Genomic DNA, 10,439 nt, shown 5'->3' on the forward strand with positions numbered 1-10,439 from the left:
TTATGACTTTTCTGAGAATATATTTAAATGAAGTCATTCTTTGTTTTAAACATAAATATAACAGAATACAGTGCAGGTTATGCTCAGAACTAAAGATATATAAATACAGTGAACAGGAAGGAGTCGTTTAGTGTTTTTCTCACTGTTGTGTGGCGCCCTCTACTGGATAAACACCTGAACTAAATCTTTGAAATGCTGTAATACAGTCATGCTGTATTTTGATACTTAATCCACACTTTAAAATGTAATTATACAACCAGATATTAAACAACATTTATTTTAAAGACATTAAGCACAAGTACACTGTGTTAGTGTAGATTTACTTAAAGGGATAGTTCACCCAAAAATTTAAATTAGCCCATGATTTACTCACCCTGAAGCCATCCTAGGTGTATATGACATTCTTCTTTCAGACGAATATAATCGGAGTAATGTTAAAAAATGTCCTGGCTCTTCCAAACTTTATAATGGGAGTGAATGGGCACCATTTTTTTGAAGTCCATACAAGTGCATCATATCCCTCATAAAAGTGTCCCAAATGGCTCTGAAGGGTTAATAAAAGCCTTCTGAAGCAAAGTGATGCGTTAGTGTAAGAAAAATATCCATATTTAAAACTTTATCGACTAAAATAACTAGCTTCCGGCAGACAGCCGTACTCATCGATTTACAGCGAAAGACTAACCCTTGAACTTGATGCACAACGTAATAATGAATGTAGTTGACCAGCCCTGTTTGTTTGAACCGCGAGAGGCGTCAAAGCTTACGCTACTCCTACATCCTATGTCATACATCATCAAGTGTTACTCTTTTGCCATAAGTCAACTTGCGTATGGCCGTCTGCTGGAAGCTAGTTATTAAATATAAAGTATATAGTATATATAAAGTATATATAAAGTTTTAAATATGGACATTTTTCTTACAAGAACACTTTACTTCAGAAGGCCTTTATTAACCCCTCAGAGCTGTTTGAGACACTTTTATGATGGATAGATTCACTTGAATGGACTTAAAAAAAAATGGTGCCCATTCACTCACATGATAAAGCTTGGAAGAGCCAGGACATTTTTTAATATAACTCCAATTGTATTCGTCTGAAAGAAGAATGTCATATACATCTTGGCTTCAGGGTGAGTAAATCATGGGGTAATTTTTTTAATTTTTGGGTGAACTATCCCTTTTATTGGGATTCACAGCATCATTCAGTCTAACTTATACAAATACACAAAGCACACTGTAAATACAAAGATTCAAAAATAACCCAAACAAGACAGAACTCTCCTGCTAAGTTTATGCTGTGGTCACTTTCCATTTCTCTACTTTAATGTACAAGCTAGCATTAGTGCTAGTAGTGGAATCAGATTTTATTGTTGGGATAGTCGACCTCTTCTTTCTTCTCTCGTTCTCGATTGCTCTGACTCTGCCGGATCTTTCGTGTGGACTCGATCCCTGAGCTCTCAAACAGCCGTGCCATGAAGGCCAGGCCCTCACGTTAAATGTAGGACTTTCCAGCAAAAGTGTAAAGTACAGGATTTATAGAGCTACTGATGAAGGTGAAAGTGGAGGCGAAGCCCCGGAAAGATGTCCAGATTTTATTGACTCTGTGAGGATGAGGATAAATTAGAAATTAAATTAGAAAAACACTATTAAAGGATCCAGAATAGCATTTCCTTCTGTGAATGTTTTTAGGCCCTGTTTACACCTGGTATTAAGATGCATTTTGGTCGATTGGATAACAAGTGGACGACACTAAAAACAGGTGTAAACGGGGTCTGAAACATTTTGAGCTTGTCCACTTTTGACCACTTCCAGAGGTAGTCGAAAACACATTCGACCGGATTGCTTTAATAGTGTAAACACTCATGTGGTTGGATGCGTTTGAACAGCCACAAAAGACCACCTTTTCTCCACCTACTGATGTGTAAACATTATGGGAAGCGCGCAAGTCAGAAGGGATTTAAACTTCTTCAAAAGTTTGGTTTGAAGACAAAAAAACGAGAAATATTCTCTCACCATTCCTGATTTCTAACATCCCATACATTTACCTGCTCATAGTCTCTCTACTCGAAGAAATCAGAACAGAAGTGGTTGGAAGTGGACAAAATAGACTAAATTAACACACCATGTGGAAACGGGAATGTGTCGCCCTCATCTACCTGACCAGGTGTAAACAGGGCATTCGTTTTAGTTACTCACCTGGCTTTTGCAAGGGAATCTTCTGGGAGAAAAGCACCAGCCACCTGTTCAGGAAAAACAGCGGGATTGATTTCTTTAAAACCAGGACACAAACTCTTTGAAGCCATGGACCCTTTGAGTTTTTTTTTTTTTTTTTTTTTTTTTTTACGCACCTCCACCATATTCATGATATGAAATGGGAGCGAGTTCAGGCCGAAGGTGATGACAATCACCAGGATGAGTTTCTCACTTCGGACGTGCCTACGAAACCGGGTCTTGCGAATTCTGCGTAGGATACACACGTAGCTGCCTATGATCAGTCCATACGGCATCAAGAAACCCAACAGAATTTCCAAACAGTGCTGCAGTATCACCTAAAACATATCATAAGAGTTAAACATATCATGTGTAGAATCATTTAACATGATTTCCTTTCAGATATAGAGTTTGCCTGGTCATTCTATAAAGATCTTGTTTTATATATATATATATATTAGGCCTACATGTGTATATTATTGGGGCAGATGTTTACTGTGTCATTGACATTGATTTATGTCTTCTGACTGGGAAAAGATGGAGTTTCGTCAGATGCATACCTTTCTATGACACAGAAAGGTTTCATTGCATCAGCAAGCTCAGTTGTAAGGCTATATAATTAAACAAAGCTAAATAAACGCCCATTAGATTAAAAAAGGTCAGAGAGAAAAGTAAAGCACCATGGTACAACAATACTACGCGTGTTCTAAAGAGAGAAACCCATAATTTAGAGCGTAAATGGAAACAAACTAACTTAGAGGTCTTTAGAATCGCATGGAAAGACAGTATGTCACATTATAAAAAGGCCCTAAAAGCGGCCAGGGCTGAGCATCTCCGCAAACTAATAGAAAACAACCATAACAATCCTAAGTTCTTATTTAACACCGTGGCGAGACTAACAAATAAACAGATGTCTCCTGAACAAAATATTCCATTACAGTTTAGTAGTAATGATTTCATGAAGTTCTTCACTGAGAAAATAGAAAACATCAGAACCACAATTGTAAACGTTCAATCCTCAATCGCGCCTTATAATTCAGCCTCAATTTTCACCCCGCAAGAACAATTACAGTGCTTTACAACTATAGAACAATAAGAGTTAAATAAACTTTTTACTTCATCTAAAACAACAACATGTTTACTAGATCCTATACCAACTAAACTACTGAAAGAAGTGTTACCTATAGTGGAAGAGCCTCTCCTCAATATTATTAACTCGTCTTTATCTTTAGGTTATGTTCCAAAAACATTTAAACTGGCAGTTATAAAACCTCTCATTAAGAAACCACAATTAGATCCGAATAATCTAGTAAATTATAGACCCATTTCAAATCTACCTTTTATGTCTAAAATACTAGAAAAAGTTGTGTCCGCTCAACTGGGCTCTTTCTTACAAGAAAATGACACCTATGAAAAGTTTCAGTCTGGGTTCAGGCCGCATCATAGCACTGAAACTGCGCTCGTTAAAATCACAAATGATTTACTTTTAGCTTCTGACCAAGGCTGTATCTCAATAGTTTTACTTGATCTTAGTGCTGCGTTCGATACTATAGATCATACAATACTCTTAGATCGATTACAAAATTATACTGGTGTTCAAGGACAGGCATTAAGCTGGTTTAGATCGTATTTATCTGACCGCTACCATTTTGTTTATTTAAATGGAGAAAAATCTATCATAACTCCAGTAAACTATGGAGTGCCGCAGGGATCTGTGTTAGGCCCTCTATTATTCTCAATATATATGCTGCCACTTGGAAATATTATAAGGAAACATGGAATTAGTTTCCATTGTTATGCTGATGACACTCAAATCTATATTTCATCACGGCCGGATGAAAACGCTAAATTATCCAAATTGACAGAGTGTGTTAAAGATATAAAAGATTGGATGACGCGTAATTTTCTTTTATTAAATCCAGACAAGACAGAGGTACTACTTATCGGTTCAAAAAACCACCCACAAAACCTCTCACAATACAACTTTAACATAGTAGGATGTCCTGTTACTTTATCCTCTACTGTAAAAGACCTGGGTGTTATATTAGACTGCAACCTGTCTTTTGAAAATCATATTTCATATGTTACAAGAACAGCCTTTTTCCACCTTAGAAACATTGCTAAGATTGCTAACATTGTAATATGCTATCTGTTTCTGATGCAGAAAAGTTAGTTCATGCATTAATGACCTCGAGACTAGATTACTGTAATGCGTTATTAGCCGGTTGTCCTGCATCCTCAATAAACAAGCTACAGTTAGTCCAAAACGCCGCCGCTAGAGTTCTAACTAGATCAAGAAAATATGATCATATAACACCGATTTTATCATCACTACATTGGTTACCTATAAAGTCCCGTATTAATTACAAGGTATTGCTACTGACTTATAAAGCCCTAAACGGCCTAGCTCCAGTCTATTTAACGGATCTTCTATCGCCCTATAATCCATCGCGCTCTTTAAGATCACTAAATTCGAGGCTTTTGGTCATACCTAGGATATCCAGATCCACCAAAGGAGGGAGAGCATTTTCACATTTAGCACCTAAACTCTGGAATAGTCTTCCGGATACTGTTCGCTGCTCAGACTCGCTCTCCCAGTTTAAAACTAGATTAAAGACGCATCTCTTCAGCCAGGCATTCATATAATACTTTTAATCTCTAAATCCGACCTCTAGTTCATAAACGCCAGAGGAGAACTGGCCCCCGACTGAGCCCGGGTTCTCCCAAGGTTTTTTTTTTTCTCCATTAGGTCACCTGATTTTTCGGTTCCTTGCCACTGTTGCCTTTGGCTTGCTCAGTTGGGGATATTTAATTTAATTAATCAATCAACGATACTATCGATCAGCATTACCAAACGTAGACGTTCCACTAGAAACAAACATTGATGTATTGTTCTAATTTATTACTGTGAAGCTGCTTTGATACAACCTATGTTGTGAAAAGTGCTATATAAATAAATAAACTTGACTTGACTAAACACAACCACTACCAAAAATAGGTAGTTACTGGAAAAGTTACACCTAACAACTGAGCTATTGTGTCAATCAAGTTAGTAGCTTTACTACTTTTATAGTTACTTGCTCATGTGTACAGATGGTTTTTAATAGGGCTGTTTTCGACTAAGGATTTTCATAGTCGAATCTGATTCGTTAGATTTTGCCGTAGTCGACTGATAGTCGAACCTTTTTTTTTTTTTTTTTTTTTTAGATAGCAGCTAGATTTTTTCCATTTCAAACAAAAGAGCTAAAAACACATATATATCACACATATATCATAACATTTCATAAACATGAGGAGCAATATGAGAGAGAAATTTGGTGATCGTTGTTTAGGTAGCCTACATTAAACCACGTAAAGCTTTTTAACGCACATGAGAACCGCGTGGAGTCAACTCACAGCCGCTCCGCAGCCCTGCTGAAAATGTGAAGCAGAAACGCTTAATATCAGATAACGTCCATAATAATTGGACTCCGGGTTCGATTTTTTTTTAACCATTTTCAGTGGTTATGAGGAGCAATATGAGAGGGAAATTTGGTAATCGTTGTTTAGGTACATTACCACGTAAAGCTTTTTAACGCACATGAGAACCGTGTGGAGTCAACCCACAGCCGTTCCGCAGCACTGCTGAAAATGTGAAGCAGATTTTTTAATACATTTTTATTTATTTACATTAGTAAGCTACAGGACATTGTCTTTCAAAACATGACCTGCGCGAAAGCGAAAAAATAAATAAAATTGTACCCAGCCCTTCTGAAAATGCGAATGCGTCTCTGTCCCCAGCACATTTCAAACCAAACTGACGCCCATGTATTCGACTATGAGGTTCATAGTCGAATCAGACCTCTCCGAATCGAATCGTCGAATCCTCGACTATTAGAAGTCAGCCCTAGTTTTTAATTTTTGCTATTTCCTATTTGTTAGTAATTACTGAAAAATGTTTATCAGGCAAATGCAACTTACATATCGTGGCTGAGAATGTTTACAAGCACATGCTACAAACTTTGGCTCTTGCTCACTCCTGAAAGTGGTCCAGAAAACCGAATTAGGTACTGACATACAGAGAGCAAGAATCCACAGTGCCACCAACACCCGAATGATCCCCCTCCGGTCTGTCAGGACACCAGCATGTTTCCGCCACACGACAGCCACCATCCTGTGCAGACTCATCAGTCTTATCAAAAATATTGAAGCGTACATGTTGGCACTGTAGAGGTACAACAGAATCTTGCACAGTGGAAGGGTAAAAATCCAGGTGTGTTTTACTAAATAAACAATGAAAAAGGGCATTAAAAGCATCACGAATCCATCCGCACAGGCCATGTTTAGGATCAGGAGGGTGGTGATGGAACGGTGGCGGGTTCGAGTCAGGATGCTCCAGATGACCAAGAGGTTTCTAGAGATGCCAATCGGTAAGAAAAGGCAGAGGATCAGAGCCCCTGTGATCCTTCCAGCACTAATTAATAGTCAATCTCCGAATGCAACGTAACAGGGAGGAGAGTAAAGATGGAAAGCTCCTAAAGCTTAGTTCCAAATAAATTCACGGATATTTTGTTGTTTTGTCGTTAGTGAAAATCAATATTGACCTTGTATTTGAAAAAGGATGCTCTTATAAGAAACAATACAATTCAGTTCATTCGCATTCAGAGATCGACTATTTTTGACTGACAAAATGGACAGAAACAACAACAGCTACAGTGAGTTGTTCAAAACTTTTCTTTTTAGTAAACTCTGTGTACCCTTACGAAAAAGAAGTATACTTCAAGTTAATTTTATAAAGTACACTTAAGTAATGTTCAAGTATATTTTTAAGTATACATTATGGAGTAAGTATACTAATGTCAATATGTACTAGTAGTAAACTTGTAAGTGTAGGCTACTATTTTAATACCGCTTGGGACTAAATTGGCCCACTTTTAGTATATAAAAGTATGTTTAAGTGTACTATAAGTGTAACAGTAGTAAACTTTAAGTGCACAACTAGTTCATAATTATGTTTCTCATTTGTACACTCTAAAAAGTGCATATGGCTTGTCATTAGTTTAAAGAACTTTTTATACTTGATCTGACTCAATAAATTCACTTTTCTGGCTTGTCGTTGGTCTTATGTAATTGAGTTTAGTTGTCTTGAAGTAAAACAATTTTTTTGGGTGTAATTTAAACTAATTGCTTTAAATCAAATTACAATTTTACGTCCACGTCCAAACCACGTGACTACTGACGTCATCAAGCTTGGGTCGAGAATTTTCTGTTCGGCCGCCATCTTGTTTTGCTGTATGAAGACCGTTGCGGATCCACAGTATTGGTGAGTAATCCTAAAAATAAGTTTTCATTAAGTTTTATCGCCGTTGATATACATTTGTATAATATTAAAGTAGAATTCAATGCATTCATGCATGTGTTTGGTTGAATATCTGTTTTATTTTGGTCAGAGTCATCTGATATTTCAAGTGTACAGTTAATGTTAGCTATAACTGTTAGGCCTAGTAACAATGGATAGCCATTAATAGATACTTAAGTAATGTTATATAATTTGTGGACTTTTAATTACATTATTTATTTATTTGGGTTTTTCCTGCATTGAGAATTACAAGGCGAACGCCTCCGTCAAATGGCGTGCCCTCTCCGGCTGTCCTCAAAACACAGACAAGGTGCGTTCCATTCGACAGGGTCCCTACACAAGTGTTCACTGCTCCCTACTCCCTGAGCACGGTATATCAGTTGAAGTGGACTTCACTGACAATAACCACTCATTTGGAACGCCCTGCAAACGTCATCAAAGAAAGTCAACGACGGAGTCGTGCAGATTATGATATAACATAAATATATATAGGACTACATTCATATTTAAATTTTTATGTACTATTTTATTTACTATCACATTTAAAATATGTACACTATAGGCTACAATAAAAATAAAAACATTGAGTACTATATAATGAAAAACGTATGTTTATTATACACTTTAATTGACTATTGCTGCTATTACTTGACTATTAACAGAATCGAAGCCCTGCTATAACTGTCATGCAATAAGAAAATAAACTTTTATTTGGTTAACTATGTGTATGTGTGTTTTTAATGGTCATATAATTGCATAGCGGTCTCGTGCGCCTTCTTCCCGCACACAGCCGTAGTAAACACTCCTCAGGTAAATAAAGAAAAATGGCAGAGCCTCATTTGCTTCTCGTCGCTTTTACTTTGTCATACCTATTTATAATCCGTAATGAATATGAAAGAAGACAGCGAAGACGACGACTTCGTAAGAGACTGCTTCTGGCCATGACTTTTGAACGAGTGAGTTGCAGCTAGCACCACCACCTGGACAGATTTGTAACTTGCTAGTTTAGCACAGTGAAAAAGGTCTATGAATGCTTGTTTTATTGCCAGAAACCATATAAGAAGTGGGTTTATGTTAACTTATTATTATTATTTAATTATTGATTGATAATAATTTAACAAATCCACTTTTTATATGGTTTATAATTAATTCATAATAATTTAACATAAACCCACTTTTTATATGATTTCTGGCACTATATCTCTACATTTTTTACACAATATAGCCCAGTTAATAAACATATGCATATAACCATATACATTTATATCAGTAACTCTGAATAGAATTAAGGATGTCACAAGTTTATTAAAGTTGATTAATGTGTGGCCCTCCATCTAATTTTGTAGGATGTAAATCCTGCAGCCTACATTCAAATGAACCCTACTGTACCAGTGCTTCGTCTGTTTTTTGATGAAGAAAATGACACCAGACCTGATTATCGCCTTAGTCGTGAATCCCTGAATGCACTCCTGAGCATGCTTCATGAGGATCGACACCATGGTTGGGGGCAAACCATAAAGGTGCTGGTATTCATATTCTGGTTGGCTTGAGGTACCTCCTACAGAGTTGTCTGCCGGGCATTCTCTATACCCAAGACCACAGTCTTCCGCTCAGTAAGAGAGGTACTTGGGTCCCTCCTGCACCACAGAGGCAATATAATAAAACTCCCATCCACAGAAGATGCAAGGAAGGCAGTAAGTGAAGGTTTTGTCAGGTTGGCAAATCACAATGCTTTCCTGGGGGCTTTGGGTGCTATAGATGGTTGCCATATACGCATAAAAGCCCCAGTGAGAGATGCCAACTGTTACTTCAACAGAAAACTTTTTCATTCTGTTGTATTGCAAGCAATCTGTGACCACACTGGCAGGTTTATTGATGTGTTCTGTGGATACCCTGGATCAACACATGATGCCCGAGTCCTGCGGTGCAGCCCAGTTTACCAGCTTGCGGCATACCCACCCCGTGGACACTTTTTGTTAGGTGATGGTGGATATCCCTGCATTGACAATCCCATCAGAATCATAACACCTTACAGGGAACCACTCCAGGGACCAGTGCAGGCCCGGTTCAATAGACACCATTCCAGGGCAAGGTGCATTATTGAGACATCTTTTGGCAGGATGAAGTGTCGGTGGAGAGCCATCTTCCTTCAGGCTCTTCCTCTGGATCAGTTGGTTGTCCCAAAAGTGGTAGTTGCCTGTACAATGCTGCATAACATCTGCCTTGGAGTTGGAGATATTGTGGATGAGCTGACAGAGCCTACCAGACCATCACATCATGTGGCAGAAAGTAGAGGATCAGCCACAAGAGATGAGCTTGCAGCCTTGGTTTCAGCTCCTGTGCAAAGACACATTGTCTTGCAACACCATGACTATGACTAAGGGATGGGAATTAGTTTTACCGTAATTTAATTATTTGAACAGACTAAATTTTTTTTATGAATATAGTTTTTTCTAATAATAATAATTATTCTAGTAATTTCTAATTCTGATAAGTTCTGATATTTAGTTCTCATAAACAACTTTTAGATAATATTGAATTTTGTTATATTTTAATATAGAAGATTGGATGAATGAATTTTGAATGAAATTTTCAAATGAAATTTTTATTTAATGTTAATTGTTGTACATATTCAATCTGAATGTTACTGCATAACATGAAGTTATCTTTTGCACATGTGAATAGATTTTCATAAACAAGAATAAAATAACAGCTACATACAGTTCTCCATAAATAAATGAATAAATAAACATTTGTGTGTATGTTTGTGTAAAAACCTCAATAAATATTACTTACACCGTAAACAAAATGTAATAACAGATATAGAAAGAGAAGAATGCATTAGAGACAGGAACTTATTTTTTCAAAAAAGACTCAAAAAGGATCACTGTTC

General features: G+C 37.1%; 1 pseudogene across 1 annotated transcript; it reads right to left on the reverse strand.

The window, feature by feature from the left end:
* Positions 1–1,243: 1,243 nt before the first annotated feature.
* On the reverse strand, positions 1,244–9,045 carry LOC311295645 (leukotriene B4 receptor 1-like; annotated as a pseudogene). The gene is made up of 5 exons (XR_014630300.1): positions 8,978–9,045; positions 6,169–6,661; positions 2,346–2,546; positions 2,194–2,237; positions 1,244–1,598 (listed from the first exon to the last, which is right to left on the reverse strand). The product of XR_014630300.1 is annotated as a leukotriene B4 receptor 1-like (transcript).
* Positions 9,046–10,439: the final 1,394 nt, after the last annotated feature.

This window comes from Rutilus rutilus, assembly GCF_951802725.1.
Source record: "Rutilus rutilus genome assembly, chromosome: 8".
NCBI lineage: Eukaryota > Metazoa > Chordata > Actinopteri > Cypriniformes > Leuciscidae > Rutilus > Rutilus rutilus.